This window comes from Chinchilla lanigera, unplaced genomic scaffold (genome assembly GCF_000276665.1).
Source record: "Chinchilla lanigera isolate Chin_1 unplaced genomic scaffold, ChiLan1.0 scaffold00001, whole genome shotgun sequence".
NCBI classification, from domain to species: Eukaryota; Metazoa; Chordata; class Mammalia; order Rodentia; family Chinchillidae; genus Chinchilla; species Chinchilla lanigera.
The window spans coordinates 30,739,978-30,756,838 of NW_004955402.1; positions in this window are offsets into that span (position 1 = coordinate 30,739,978).

Below are 16,861 nucleotides of genomic sequence, written 5' to 3' on the forward strand. Positions count from 1 at the left end.
AAAAAAAAAAAAAAAAGTAGACAATCAGGGCAGCCTCAGCATCAACAGAACAATGTGTTTCAGGTGGTTTCCCTGAGATTTAGAGTTTTTATCAGCAACCTCTCACAGTAGCATCTGCTCCCTTTCTCCTCTCCTTTGCCAACTTTTTGCACTGAACCAGGAAAATGTTAAACATTGCTTAGTCCTCTTCCTAACTCCGACTTATGAGCCTGTTGGTATTTCTGAAATATGCGTTGACTTCCGAAAGTGCCTTTAATCTCTTCTTACCAGCTTCTCGCATGGGGAAAAAGCTGTTGCTTTGAAATGGATTGGCTCAACTTTAGGGCTTGTAATCAGACTGGAGAGTGGCTGTGTGCTGACAAAGGCTCTCAGGAAAGTCACATGTGCCTACACATAAAACTGATGGGAATCTCAGTCTATAAATAGATGGGTGGGACAAATACATAATTCCTAATTCTAGTGTTTCTTCAGCTCAATTTTTTTTTTTTTTTTTTTAATTTTTAAGACTCCATTCCATCAGCTGAGCAGAATCTGAATTCCACAGCCAAGGAATCATTTTTCTAACCCAGAGGGGAAGGAAGTAAGAGTCCTAAAATTCCTCTCTCCAACTTCCTTCCAAATTGTTTCTCTATGCCAAGTTCTATTTCCCTCGTTTCCCTGCTTTGAACACTCAAAAGCCAGAAAGAGTCTTAGGTTTTTTTTTTTTCTCTGCTGCTTGTGCTGTCAAGTACATGCCCTGTGGGGATGCGCACAAACCAGCTTGGCCACCTATACTGAAGGGAGCCTCTGAGGGGAGGATGGGGACTTTGGAGATCAGTTACACCTTCAGACTCTGTCAGGCATGAAGCAGGGATAGGGACAAGAGGACATGCAGCGCTCAGGGATTCATCGAAGGTCACTAAAGGCCTTTGGAGAACAGGTAAGATAATGAATGGGTGTGAAAGAGACTGAGAGTGAAAGGGAAAGAACAATGTGCCTAAGGAGGGTCCATTTTTATTAGCAATATTGGTACTTTCACTTTTGTGGGAAATGCCAATATCCAGATTTTTAATTGTAATAAAGCTGTGGCAATACATTTGGCTGTAAGGAAACCTTTTAATTTCCAGGATGAATTCAAAACTTGTTCCAGAGTGTTATTCACATTCACATATGGCAAAATTGTAAAGTAACAAATGAGAGATGTTAAAAATCTCAAGACAGTTCGAAACCACACACATTCTGTCATTATTATGCCTTAAACTTTAAAATTTAATTCTCTCTTTTTAACAGAGAGAACATTGGAATAAGATGCAAGAGACCTAAGTGGCTCTTGCTTGGTCAGTAAAGAACTCCATCCCCAGCAGCAAAATGCCTTTGAGCATCATTTTCCTGCTTGATAAAAAGGAAGCTTAAACTATGAAATCTGCAGTGCTCTCCCAGTCTAATAGCCTCTGATTCTGTCATCTTTGTACCTTTCCAAGAAGCCCTACCTTTAATTTTCAACTTTATCCCTCACCATTCTGTGAAGCTAATGACATTCAGAGTCGCTACCTCAGCAGCCTGTCTTGTCCCAGTAGATATGAAAGTATGGAAAAAAGTGGAAAAAAATAGAATGAAGACATAGAATCCAATTCTCCTCTCTCACTCCCTTCCCTCTTTCCTTCCTTTGTTCCTTGCTTGCACATTGTAGGTGCCCTAGATGTAAGAATGAGCAAGAAAGATCAGGCCTGTTCTCTGTCTGCCCCAAATCCATCCATCTTCCAGGTGTAACCTAAACTTCAGCTCTTCCAGAAGACTCATGACCACAATCCATAGGCATCTTTTGTACTACTCATTTACTAATTGGGCTTAATATTTCCTCAGGTGACTAGTACAATCATCAGTCAAAGCTGTGATACAAGTTTGTGCAATTGTTTCCTGAAAAAGGGCACCTGGGTGAAGTAGAAAATCAGGGATCAAAATTAGGATCCCTTCCCCACCCCAAGTTGTCTCCCTTTGGCGTGGTATCTGCCCAAAGCAAGGATCTTTTTCTTATTCTTCCAAAACTACTCTTGTAAGAATATAGCTTTGAAAAAGAATCAACACACTGGGGCAACCCACTTTCTGAGATTTTCATTCTCTCAATAAATTCTTCCTACTCTTAACCTCCAAAAAAAAAATCAACACATTCTGTATATCCCTGAAAATTACATTCAAGTCCTAGCAACAAAAAACCTCTACCTCTTTCTGCAGTCAGACCATCCTGGTTGTTCTTGGCCTTTAGACCTTCAGTGCCAGCTGTACGCCCAAAACACCATCCTTCATTTTAGTTAGCAGTGTTCCATACTCCACAAGTTCCCTGAATCCATTCCCGACTAATCACCCCAACTCTTGGCCAGGATAGGTGGGAAGAAAACACAAAAAACAGACAACAGCTAGGCTCAGCAGCACATCCTTGCCAATGCAATTCAATAAGCTAGTTGACATTTGGTATCTCAGAATATCTTCAGTTTTCCAAAGAATTTTGGGACTTCTACAGATTCATGGAAGGCTGCCAAGGAATACACAAGGAAATCATGTTCAACCCTCTCCCAACGGCCCCCTACTTCTGCTAATGTCCCACAAAACCACAGCACAATATCTACCCTGTGAAACGGACGTTAGTGCAATCCATAGCACTTATTCAGGTTCTCCAAGTGCTGTATAACTAACTTATGTGGGGGACTGTGGTTGGGAGTGTGTGTATAGATTTATGCAGTTCTGTCACATGTATGGCCTTGTGTAACTGCAACCACAATGGAGATACGCAATTATACCATCACCACAAAGATATCCTTATGCTAACCACTCTGTTCCCTCTCACCCTGACAACCACTAGTATATGCTCCATCTCTGCAATTTTGCTATTTCAAGAATGTTACACACATGGAATCATAAAATTGTATCCTGTTAAAGATAAAGTCAATTTTAGAAGTTTTAGCCCAAGGTAAAGCTATGAAGTTAATAAAATTTCCATGAACCATGCATCTAGTCTACCTTATTATCTTCTTATAGTTTGTTACAAGTAATAAAACAATATCATTACATTATTACTGGCTAAGGTCTACATTTTACTCAGATGCCCTTAGTTTCCAGCTAATGTCCTTTTTCTTTTTCAGGATCCCACTCAGATACCACATCATATTTCCTCCTTGTGTCTCCTTAGGCTTCTGTTGGCTGTGATAGTTTTCCTGTTTGTGATGAGCTTGATAGTTTTGAAGACCACAGGTCATGTACTTTATACAGTGTCCCTTAAGTAGGATTTTTCCAATGTTTTCTCATGATTAGACAAGAGCATATGTTTGGAAGACACCAAAAGACCACAGAATTGAAATGAAATTAGGGTCACCTCCACATATTATCAGTCTGATATATAATTATTGATGTTGACTTTGATCACCTGGCTGAGCTACTACTAGTAGTGTGGTTTCTCTACAATAAAGGCACATTTCCCCCTTTCTCTCTCTGTCCGCGTTACAGGAAAAATCATTACCCAGAACCTACACTTAAGAAGTGTGAAGCTATGCCTCAAGTCATCGACGGCTAGGTTTCTACATACATTATTTGGAATCTTTATTCATAGGAGAATTGTCTTTACTTTAATGTTTGATTTTAAACAATTCTAGACTTATAGAAAAGTTGAAAAGAACGATAGACAGTTCTATATAATGACTTCACCCAGCTTCATGTAATATCAATATAGTATGTAATCATAGCACAATCATTAAATATAAGAAAATAATTGGTACAGTACTATTAATCTAGCTACAGGCTGAATTTCATCACTTTTTACAATAGCATTTTAAAATAATTATTTTAAAATTATAACTGTTGAAAAATGCATAGCATTAAATTTATCATCTTAACCATTTTAGGTACACAGGTTAGTAGTATTAGGTATAATCACACTGTTGTACAAATAATTCCCAGGAGTTTTGCACCTTGCAAAATTTAAACCCTATGCCATTAAACTCCCCATACCTTGCCCAACCCCCTAACATCCATTACTGTGCTTTCTATGAATTTGACCCCTCAAGATCCCACATAAGTGGAATCTTACTTTGTCTTTCAAGATGTTTGTTTTTTGTCCTCTACTTATTGCCAAGTAATATTCCACTACAAGGATATACCAGTATTTACAGTTATTCATTCACTGATAGACTTTTGAGATTTGAGATGCTACAAAGACTACCACTATGAACATTCATATGAAAGTGCTTATGTGAAAATAAGCTTTAGATTCTCTGGAAAAATTGCCACAAACTGTGTTTGGTGAGTTGTTTATCCATTTTTAGTTTTGAATGGAGCTGTCCAATAATTTTCCAGAGTATTCATACCATTTTACATCCCCACCAACGATGTAGGAATGGTCCAGTCTCTCTGCATCCTCCCCAGTGGTTAACATTATCACTATTTTTCCTCTTAGTCATTCTAATAAATACGTAGTTGTCTTAGTCTGCTTTGGCTGCAATAGGTAGACAATCACAGCTTTATAGATAGAGGTGTGTTCTGAAATAAATTTGAATAGGAAAATCACATTGATGTGTGTGTATGCCTGTGTGAATATATAGGTACACTTCTAATTAATATTTATTTCAAATTCCTGGACTTGAACTGGAAGAGTTTTAACTAAAATGTACATATGTATCACCTAAAAGAACTTTTTAAAAGACATAATTGTCCCTTTGTTTATCCCGTATTACAAATATGGGGCAGTAATAGTAAATATGGGGCAGCTCCAATACTGTCTGATCAGTATGATTACAAAAACATGAAAAATGACATGTGTTTTTTTTTCTGCCACTTTTACAATTGTTCTATATCAATATTTACACATGAAGAAGATATGCACTCACTCCCCTTAACACAGGTGTAGTCTTAGGTCAAAAAGTGACCAGCCATCCAGTGGTCAGCAGCACTCCTACAGTGCCTGGTCAGGCGGGTTGATTATCTGAAATTCATCCTCAAGGAAATTCTAAAGAGTGGGCTCATAGGGATAAAGCTTCCTGAGTTCATGCATGTTAGTAAATGTGCACCCTTTATTGTTGGAAGTCTCTACCTACATCTAAAACCCTTGGCTCACAACTTCTTTCCTGGAGCATTTTAAGTAGGATGTTTTCATTCTCTTCTGGCATGAAATACTCCTTTTGCAAACTTAATTATTATCTAATTTTTTTGGTTACATTGGGTTTTTTTTTTTTTTAAATGCACACAAAAAGTTTTCTTTTTCTTTATGACCCATAATTTTATTAGAATGTATTTTGCTTTTGGTCAATATTCTCTTTAAAGATATAAATTTTTAAGGAATATTTTCCCTGAATCATATATGTTAGTATTATTCTGTTTCTTGTGTTGGTTCTATTCTTCAAGGGCTCCCACTCTTTGCAGGTATCTTCTTAGTATGGTTTCATTTTTAGTCACCATTTTATGACTCTTTTATCTCTTCTTTTCATTTCTTTTTAACTTTAAAAAATTTCCTTCACTTAACCCTGTATTTCTCTTCAGGTAGAGTATGCTGTGCTTACTCATTTTTGTAGCTTTCTGGTTTCACCTTTATTTTTGACATTGTATTTTCATTTGTTTATTTTTTTCTTGAGTCCTCTTCATTTTTTAAGTTTTCCTGTTTCTAATTAGTGCCATTGTTTCATGTCTTTCAATATTTTAATATCCTTGAACACATTTTTAAATAGTAGAGTAGAGGTTTGGATTGTTTCATAGGTACATTTTACTCAAGATATTTTTAATTTTGTATTTTGCCCTTCTACTTTTAATAAATTTCATAGGATGTAGACATTAGACATTTTTGTTTCTAACTTGAAATTAGTTCTCCTGAGCTGTTAACAATAGACAGAGTTGAGGATAGTTTTTCTAATGTATAGTGTTCCATTTTCTGCTGTTTCTGTAGAATGCTATAGTGTTTCCCTTTGCTTTCTAGGGTTTCTGTTTTCCTCACTCAGTTTTATTTGAATCTTCTGTTTCTGCATCCTCTCATTCTTTCATTTCCATTCCTAGTGTCATTTTAGATGACACACAGATTTGATTATTAGGTATATTCTCAAGGCTTGACCATGTGGTACATTTTGGGTCATTTTTAAAGAGCCCTAAAGCTCACAAACTAAGGCAATATGCAAACAAAATGAATTGAATAAATGAGTCACCATTATTTAAAAAGTGGAAGGAAAGAATGTATCTAGATGCAAATACACCCTAAATTTAACAGGTGGTTGTGAATTGCTGCCAAAAATGAAAGATGTGGGAAGGCAGGTCTCCAGCTGACCTTGGTTGTCCACACTCCCCTCTTCTCCTGAGGGCTCCCCAAATAACTAGGATGCATGCTGGACACAATGCAGTTAAGGAGGAAGGGTTCAGACCAACCCAGGCTATGGCCTCATTCGGCTTAGAACACGATGCTCTGCAGAACTTAAACTCAGGACCTGTTCAGATGAAATGTCATTCCCACGCAGGGCTATTTTCCTGAGCCCCGGGAAACTAGCTCACCATGGATCCTAGGCATCTGTCTTTTCTTGTCATCTACCTGTAAGTCATATATCTCCTTTACCTGACATGGTGTGCAAGTATCTCACGAGTCTGGAGACTCTTTGCAAAAAAGTGGCATCCTTTGGTAGATCTCATAAGTGAAAGGAAGAAAATATAAGCAAATATGTTGTATCAGTTACACATATAACTGTTACGCATGTAACAGTTATTAGGGACCAGGGAAGAGGTCAGAGTGGCTGATGAGGTAACATACTACAAGAGAAGAAGGGGTCAATGGGAAATCAAAGTGAATAGATAAGAGGGAATCATAATGTTAAAAGAAAAAGAGACTGGAGCTGAAATTGCTGAGCATTTATGATACATTTTAAAAATAAAGCAGCATTTAAAATTTCAAAGAGAAAGGTTTGCAGTTTGTAGGCCAAATCTTATATTTGGATTATGTGGCCCCTTTCCTACTTAGTACCTTGCACATAGAATATCTCAAATTTGCTGATTTAGCACAACAGTAAATTACTATAGGCCTACTAAAGCATCGTCTTTGTGAGCCAATACAAATACACTGTCCATGAAGCAGGTGCTGACCCTCAAGCACAGCATATGCAATGATGGGTAACACAGCTGAAACTAAGAACTCACAACCAGTGGGACTGTGAATGACCATCAGCCTGGCTTAATGGAAAAAATATGTCCCCTTTCCAGGGCTCTTCAAGGGATGTTATTTTAAAAAATCACACCTGTGAAGCAAGCAAAGAGCAAATGATCTCAAACTCAGATAGAGGTAAATGTCAGTACTTAATAAATACTATTTCTGTCTTTCTTATTCTCTTCCTTGCCTTTGCAGCTATGAGTGTGATTCTGTTCCATCTAGACCAGAGACTGGTGAACTATGGCTCACAGGCCAAATCTAGTCTATTGTTATTTTTGTATGACCCATAGCTAAGAATGAGTTTTAGGTTTTCAAGTGATTGAAAAAAATCAAAACAACAAGAATATTTCATGTCACATGAAATCAGATTCCAGTGCCCATTCAATAAAGTTATATATATATTTTTTCTTTTTTTTTGGTTTTTCTCTGGTACCGGGAACCGAACTCACGACCTTGCGCTTGCCAGGCAGGTGCTTTTGCTGCTGAGCTAAATCCCCAGCCCCCTAAAGTTATATTTTTTAAAGATAACAAAATAGCAACAATGAAGACAAAAACAAAACAATAAAAATGATACAGGATTTCAAAACAAGGTGATAGCAATTAACAATGGTTGCTATATTACACTGAAATAAATCAGACTCACATGTGTAAACATTGTATTGCCTCCTTGTATAAGAACCTGAAAAAGTGAATAAAATCTGAAAAGTACAATAGATACTGTGAAATGGAAAGGAACTGCTCAAATAGGAAAGAACAACTGGGATGAGGGAAAACAGAAAAAAAAAATAAGGAAGGGAAAAAATATATATAAAGTTACTTTTTTAAGAGTTACATTTTAACACAGCCCCACTCATTCATTTACATATTATTTGGGATACAGCAGAGTTAAAAGTCCTTAAGTTGCAAAGCCTTCAACAATTATTATCTGGTCCTTTACAAAGAAAGGGAGCTGACTAACTGCATTCTTGGTTCCCAGGAAGCAGACAATTTAAACACATGATCTAGTTCAGTGAGAAATTTACTTGCATCATTATACGGTTCCTGAAAAAGAACAATAATCCGTGTCTTAATTTTTTATAAACCCACTTTTACCTTGTCCTTCAGTGACCCTCCATCACTTGGACTTGGAGTTTTTGCGTAAACTCTGTTTCTTTAGGTTTTCACTAACCCTTGCATGTTTCAGTGGCATATGGGTCTCCAGTCCACTTAACATCTGCTGATCTCCAGGGTCCCATCCTAAACTATGTTCTGCCAAGTGGAAGCAGGAGCCCCTCTGCCTTCCCAGAGCACACAGGCACTGAGTGTAGATCCCTCAGCCTGACTCATGATGAACTGGCTGTCGTTGTTATCAGCTGTGGAGTGTCTTTTGAAGTTCAAGGTAAGCACCTCAAGGAAAGAGACATCACTGAGTAGGTTTTCCAGTCCTTCCTACATACAGCCAACCATGGCTTCTTAGGAGACTATCAGTATGTACTGGTTGATTAATTGGTGGAGCAGGTGGGCCAGCAAGGTGGCAGCCTGGGGTGAAAGAGGAGCCACCAGACCAAACTTCAGGTGGGCTATGCCTGGGGTAGTATCCATTTGTTCTGTGGTCTTTCTCTTTCGTGCTCCTTCTTAGTTCACTGGATTTGAATAGCCTTTGAAAAGGAGAGAAGATGATGCAAGCAAACAAAAGCAACCCACCTCCATCTGCCTTCAATTCTCAAGCTGGGAAACCATTTCCAGAAGTCCTGGTGCATAAGAACCTGATGTGGTGACAGAACATTCTGTCTTCTTGTTATATGAGCAAGCATGCCGAGTTTCTGTACTCATAAATCCTATGGGCCTTTTCCAGCCTCTCTACTCAGGCTGCTGGCCCCCATTTCAGGAAAGGGATGCTTTGAAATCCCCTTCAAAGGATCATATCATGTTTCTGCACATCCAGCCCCACTGTGGGTTGATCTTGCCCAGGGCAGGTAGGATGGGCTGGCCATGGAGTCACTTCTGCTTCCTGATTCCTGAAGTGCTCATTTTTCAGAATTGTACAGGGAAATACAAGCTGCCCAACACTGTTCAAGGATGTGTTTGAGGGAACGGAAGTATGTATTATCAATTTATTAACTTGAATTTCCCAGAAGGAGATTCAGAACAGTGTCCCAGGGGCTAACACAGAGTGGCTGCTTACAGAAGGGAACTGGGGCAACCATTACTCAGAGAGGGAACCAGATCAGACCGGAGGAATTCATAGCAGACCTCTATCTCCAGCTGGCCCTCTTGGAAGATCTTCAATAGACAAAAATGTCTGGTGTCCATCCTGGAGGTGAAGGCAGGTGTGGAGTAGAGAAGGACACGTCCAGGCTCACACACATAAATTAGAAACCTAGCCCAGCGCTGCTCCATCCGTACTCTCCCTTCCCAGGCAGGGCCAGTGATTGAGTACTTCTCCCTCCTCTCTCTCCCTTCCCCTCCCCTCCCCCTCTCCTAGTCCCTCTTCATCCTTGTTTTTCTTCTCTTCCTCCTCCTCCTTCTTCCCCCTCCCCCTTCTTCCTCTTCTCCTTCTCCTTCTCCTTCTCCTTCTCCTTCTCCTTCTCCTTCTCCTTCTCCTTCTCCTTCTCCTTCTCCTTCTCCTTCTCCTTTTCCCTCTCCCTCTCCTACTCCGGCTCCCTATCCAGCTCCCGCTCCCGCTCCCGCTCCAGCTCCTGCTCCTGCTCCTTCTTCTTCTTCTTTTTAGCAAGGCTTTGTATTCCTTGCCACAGCTGGAATAGTTCATGGTCTGGTGTAAAGGTAGAACACTGGATATGGCCAAGTGAGCAAATATTCTCTTCAGTTGCCTCTTTCATAATATGAAAAATCATGATAAAATGCCCAGTGTGACCTTGAAAATTAAATGAGAAAATGTCTGTAAAAGTACTTTACTAGTCACCATCCACATGGAAAACATTCTTAGTAAGCCTGTCAATGTTACATACATGGCTACTGATACTACAACTATAGCTACTAGTCCTGCTAAGACTATCAGTACAGTATTACTAATCGAAGGGGTAGACAGGCTGAAAAGATCTGGAAATCACATCATACCTAAGAGAAATGGTTGTATAAAACAGTTGGAGTCAGCCCTTGCTGAAATCTCTGTGGGAAAGTAACTGCTTCCAGGATCCACAAACTTTTCATGGAGAAAAGGAGGGAGACTTGTTCTCAGTCCAATTTCCCTCCCCCATCGGTGAAAACTCAAGACCACAAAGCTAAATTGCAATATTTTACTACAGGACGAGGAGAACTTGCTCATAATATAATTGCCAAATAGTACAAAGTGCCATCTTTGGACTAATGAAGACATTGTCTTTGGAAATGTCAAAGGAGAGATGAATACCTATCCAGAAAGACTCTAGTCATTCATCCATTAGTTTATTTTTGCAGCAAATAGACAATGGATGTTATGCAGTGCTTTAGATACTGAGAATACCACCATAGTCAAAAATCAACTCTTATTCTCACATATCTTACATTAGTGTAGAGCACTGGTACTGCAGTGAGGGTGGTGTTGGGTCCCCATGATGTGACCCATAGGCCACTTCCTATGATGTGCATCATTACTCCTTTAAAACATGACAGTTTCTCAGTAATCTAGTTAAATGAGAAGAAGGGTACAACCAGTCCATATATATTTTTGTTCTATATTTCAGTCCTCCTTTTACCATGGTAGAGAATGGTCCAGGCAGTAGGAAAGTAGGGGATGGGCAAGGAAAAGAACCTCCAATTCCCTGGCTGTCCCTTTGTCTCACCAAGTGACTCTTCCTTGGCTAGGGCAAGGGTGGCCCTGCCTTCACAGTGAGTTCAAGTAATGGCTGTCCTGCAAATTTTACTTCTAAGAAAGGCCTCTAAGAGGAATCTAAAGAGTGAAAAAGATCCCAAAGCTATGTGGCCTCTTGGAAACTCCCTGAAGGTGAGCGAAAGGGCTTCAGCACCCAATAAGGATGACTGCAGACAGGGTAGTGCCAGTCTCCTCTATCTAAAATATGGGCTGTCTGCAAAATGCAGCTCAAGTTGTGCTGACAGTACTATGCAGTTCCTCTAACTGATCTTTCTTAGAATGCAAACCTGGGGCCGGGGATATAGCTCAGCAGTATAGTGCTTGCCTGGCAAGTACAAGGTCCTGAGTTTGATTCCCAGTACCAAAAACCAAAAAGAATGCAAACCTGTCTGACAGGAGCCCAGGCTGCCAACCTGCCAGGGTTCTGAGACCAGAGAATCCTGAAGACCCACCCTCCTGAAACTTCATGGCCATCTCTCCCCTCCATCATTGCTGAGCAGCCATGTCTCACCTAAACAGCTGCAATAGTCTTCTGCCAGTTTCCTTTATACCTCTCATGAAAATTCATGCCAAAGTCAAGCCTTCAGGATAGTGTTCCTGGCAGGTGCCAGTTAACTTCCAGTGGCTCTCAGTTGCTAAATGTCTTTAAGAAAGAGTACATGAACCAGGATTCTGAGAAGGAAATACTGGACTTCTATCGCCGTCTTTTCCTAAAAAGTAGTAAAAATTAACCTTTACTGATACAGCCAATATACAAATCAACATGGGTTTTTATGAATGCATGTGTCAGCTTGCAACTGGTCACTCAGATCAAGTTATATATTAAGAAAAGGTGATACATGGTTTTCAAGAACTGATGATGGCCTCCTGGGAACATGCATTGGTAGTAAGAGTATAAAACATGTTCACTGGAAGAAAGATAGCCTCTTTAATAAATGGTGCTGGAAAAACTGGCTTTCCACATGCCAAAGACTAAAACTAGACACAAGCCTATCACCATGTACCAAAAAAAAGTCAAAATGGCTTAAAGATCTAAATATTAAAACAGAAACACTAGATCTATTGGAAGAGAAAGTAGGTGGAAGTCTTGAAGACATAAGGGTAGGTAGAGAATTCATGAACAAAAGCCAAACTGCACAGGAAATACTTCAAAGAATCAACCACTGGGATCTCATCTTATTAAAAAATTTTGCACATCAAAAGAAATCACCAATACCGTGAAAAGAAAACCCATGAATTGGGAAAAAATTTTAGCCAACTGTCCCTCAGACAAAGGACTCCTGTCCAGAACATATAAATAATTTTAAAAAATCAGGCCCCTAAAATTTAAAGACCCAATAGAAAAATGGACATTTGAGATGAATACACGCTTCTCACATGAAGAAATACAAATGGCAAATAAATACATGAAAAAATGTTTAACGTCTTTAGTCATTCGAGAAATACAAATTGAAACAACACTGAGATTCCATCTCACCCAAGAAAGAATAACTATCATCAAGAAACCAACCCATAACAAATGCGGCATAGGCTGTGGGGAAAAAGGAACTGTTCTCCACTGTTGGTGGGAGTGTAGACTGGTGTAACCACTGTGGAAATCAGTCTGGAGATTGCTCAGCAAACTAGGATTAGAGGTCCCATTCAACCCAGGTATTCTCCTGAGTATTTTTTCCAGAAGAACTGAAAACATCATACCACAGCGATATATGTGCAAACATTTTATAGCAGCACAATTTGTAATAGCTAAATCTTTGAAACCACCCAAAAGTCCATCAACTGAGGAATGAATAAAAAAGATGTGGTATTTTTATACGATGGAGTATTACTCAGCTATAAATAAAGATAAACTAGAGGCTTTTATAGGTAAATGGATGCAACTAGAGACCATATTTATAAGTGAAATAAATCAGATTCACATGTGTAAACATCATATCTCCTCCCTACTGTAAGTACCTGAAAGAGTAAATAAAATCTGAAAGGTACAATAGATATTGTGAAAGGGAAAAGAAATGGCTCAAAGAGGAAGGAGCAATTGGGATGAAGGAGGGGAAAGGAAAAAGAAAGAAGAGAAAAAAATATGTATATGTATACACAGGATAGCTAGGATAATTGTACTACTATGTCTTGGTTTATTGAAAGGAACTGTTCACGTGTAATTGTTTTATGAATCTTACATGCGTAGATCTGGTTATAGGTACAACCATTTTGAAGGTAACATTATGTAATATAACAACCATGGTTAATATATCCAATCACCTTGTTTTGAAATTCTGTATCATTTTTATTGTTCTCTATGCTGTTTTGTTTATGTATTTGTTTTTGTTATTTTGGGTTTTTTCTTTTCTCTTTAAAATGAAAAACAAAATTTATATGTATATACAAGGATAGCTGGGATAGGTATATTGCTGATGACCGTGGTTTAGTGAAAGGAACAGTCAATGCTTAAAATTTTCTTTTTTCTTGACCAATTTTGCATGGTTGAATCTGGTAATCAGAAGACTGATCTGAAAACAACAATATGCAATATAGGAACCATTGTTCAACATTGTTGAATGCCTACCATCTTGTATGGTGAAGCTCTGCATCATTTCCAATTTTTTTTATTATTATTTGTTACTGTCTTTGATTGTTTGATCAGTCTTACATTCTTACATCTAGTGGACTGAGCAACTTCATTGAAGATAACAGTATGTAATGTAGCAACCACTGTTAATCCTATCATTTTGTATTGAGGTCATGTATCATTTTTGTTGTTTTGATTTTGTCTTCATTGTTCTTTTGTTAGTTTTTTATCTTTAAAATAAAAAAGAGTATAAAACATATGGCAGTTAAGTGGACTTAACATTATCCTAGCTATACTATCTCAGCCATCCTCATAGGTGGACAACAGACTTACACAGGGCCTACTACCAGAAAAATCATACGATTAAAGATAATTCTCATCCTGTAAGTATGAGCAAGCCTGATAAAGGAAGGCTAACACCTCCCCTAATCTTAACCCAGAATATGTCCTACATCAAAGTAATAACAGCATCCTAACTGAGAACAGTCCCCTAGTAATAATAAGAATCTAAACAGACCTACTAAGGAGAAGGAAACACATTGTAAATCCTTAAGAAGTAGACACCAAATGTGTTAACATCCACCACAGTTAGCAGCAGACTGATCGCACGTTGAAATTATACTCTCAGAATACAGATTACCTTGAAACATAATCTGTGAGGGCAAGGCAGATAGTGGGATGGGGCCGGACTGAGAGACACTGCACAGCTGAAATTATGGTCATTTTGCAACATTGTAATTATATTAACTGTTCAAAAATTAAAGGAAGAAATTACTTGGAGAACATGAAGTCAAACTAATTCTTTGACAAAATTTACAGTCATGTGGTAATCCAGTTCTTTGCAAAATTTCACTACCATTAGGAAGCATGTATAGAAACCTCATTTGTATTTTTAAAATCTGAGTACAGTGGAACACATGTAAGGTTCAGAACTATGTGAAGACAGATGTATTTGAGATGCATGCTCAAAACATTTTATAGCTAGTGGTGTGCAAACCAAATTATTTGGTGCTGACTGGCCTGGAGGATTAAGTCCAAACTCCAGAGGCGGCTCCTCTGTGTACCTTTCCAGCATCCAGTCCTTCCTTTCCCATGTGAATCCTGCACTGCAAGTATACTCTGGCCTGAATTATGAAAAGGGACAAGGGCCAACTCATATATAAAAACAGAACTGTGACCTACAACCTGCCGGAAACCAGCCCCTTGTCTACAGCCCAGGAGACCAGCCTGCTGTGAGTTGGCTTTGCAGGAAGCCTGATCACTCTCTGATGACAACCCAGGAAGCTGAGCAGAAACTTCTGTAAACAATCAGCTCCACATAGCTAGGACGTGATTAGTAACTGACACATCTCTCATTTTTGCCCATTTCCAACTTGGAGTCGACTAGAAAAAGCCAAATCTTCTCTTCCAGACAGTCCCACAGGAGGCCTCTTGCCCACTACAGCTGCCCTCATCAGAGCACCTGAAGTTGCCTCTTTTCTCACCACCAAGCTCTCCTTCCTCTGCCTGTCTTGGAGTCTCTGCCGAGACAGGTTGCAGAGGACTGACTCCTACAGCAAGCTCAGAAGTAATGGCTTTTGTTTTTCTCATTTGATTAGTGTTCATTGATTTCCTTATCCAAGATGGAGCATTCCAGGTCTAAGCCTGACATTACATACTGCCCTTACTTCCAGCCAGGCTTCTTCCCGCTCCTCCTCCAAAGCCTCTTCCCCACCCCCACCTCTCCCAGCTGCAGAAGTCACAGCTGTTCCCTTTCCTGCTCAAGCCCCACCTGCCTCTTCAACCTTTGCTTGCTGCCTTTCTCCTTCCACACTCCAGCCGTGCTGGCCTCCTCTCAGCTCCTGAGATGTGCTGGTTCTGGTTCTGGACTTGCATATGCTGCTGCTTGGCCTAGAATTTTTTGGTCACTTCTGTTATTACCAGACCCTCAACGTCATCATTCAGTATCATCTCTCTAAATAGAATTTGCTTGTGCACACTCAAACACTCCCCTCTAAGAAGACGCTCCTCTAACAACACCCAAGTTATTTTTCTTTGTAGTACACATTTTGATTGTTTATGATGAAATACTTATTTTATATATTACATATTTGATGCCCGTTCTCTTTATCAGTCTGAAAGCTCCATAAGGTAGGGACTAGCTCCACTTTTCCTCTACCAATGCATATTCATAGAATGTCACAGCTTTGCATAAGATGGGTTCTCCATAATCATGTATTGAATTAATGTAAGGGTGAACATGCTACAGGAGCCATGAATGATGTTTTTACTTCCTTCCCAGACTCCCCTGCCAGAAATGTGGTATGAACTTTTTCTGGGTTCTCAGGATGTATTGAACATTCTTAATTTCTACACATGGGCTATACTATGGTCAGTGGCATAGGTCTGCCCTTTTCACAAGCCTGGGACCTATTGCAAAGGCCAGAAACATTTGTGCCAGAGCCATAAATGAATATGAGGTACGTTAATTCATAGGACTAACAACTTATGAGATATGTACATGCTTTTATCCAAGGTCTTTCTCCCTAGGTAGAAGTTACAGAATAGAGGGAATGGTGATACGATAGTGGTAGGAAATCTGACAAAGGGAGAGAGAGTGGGGGATGAGTTGGAAAGAAAAAAAAAAAAGAAGTGAAATGGAATTAAGGAATATAAGTGGTTTAAGGTTGGAGAAAAGAAATACCCTGGGATCAGAGAGATCTGTATTCAGTCTTGTTCTGCTGCTTCCTAGTGCTGGCACCTCAAAAAAGCAAATTATCCCTTGCTTTATCCCTTAATATCACAGTTTCCTCTTTTATAAGACTATATTACAGGAATATATTACTATATTACTATAAAACGATGCAAGAATAGCAACTTTTTAAATGTTTAGCACATATGTAGTATTCCATAAATATTAGCTATTTTGATATTAGTACCATTCAAAATTTCAATATTACTATTTTATCCAGAGTTGTCATTGAGCCAAATATAGAAAGTTCTAGTACTTAAGTGACTGAGAAAAGCAAAGATCATCTTGAACTGGACAATCAATGCAGAATTTGTACACGTAATGGAGAATTTCTGGAGAAGGATGTATATTCCTGGGATGTGAACCATTATGTTTAGAGAGCCACATCACAACTTTTCAAAGTGTCTGTCCATTCCCTTAGTGCCTCCCTCCCTCCATTCTTTTCTCCCTTCTTCCTCTTTCCTTCTCTCCCTCCTTTTTTTTTTTTTTTTTTTTTTTTTTTTTGTCCCTACTTGTTTCTTTCTTCATTTCAGGTAGAACCAGAAGAAAAAAGAGGGCTGCCCAGCTAGGGGGAGAAGCAAAAATCTAGCATTAGAGGATTATTTCCTTAAGGAAATGAGGCTCAGTTCCTGAATG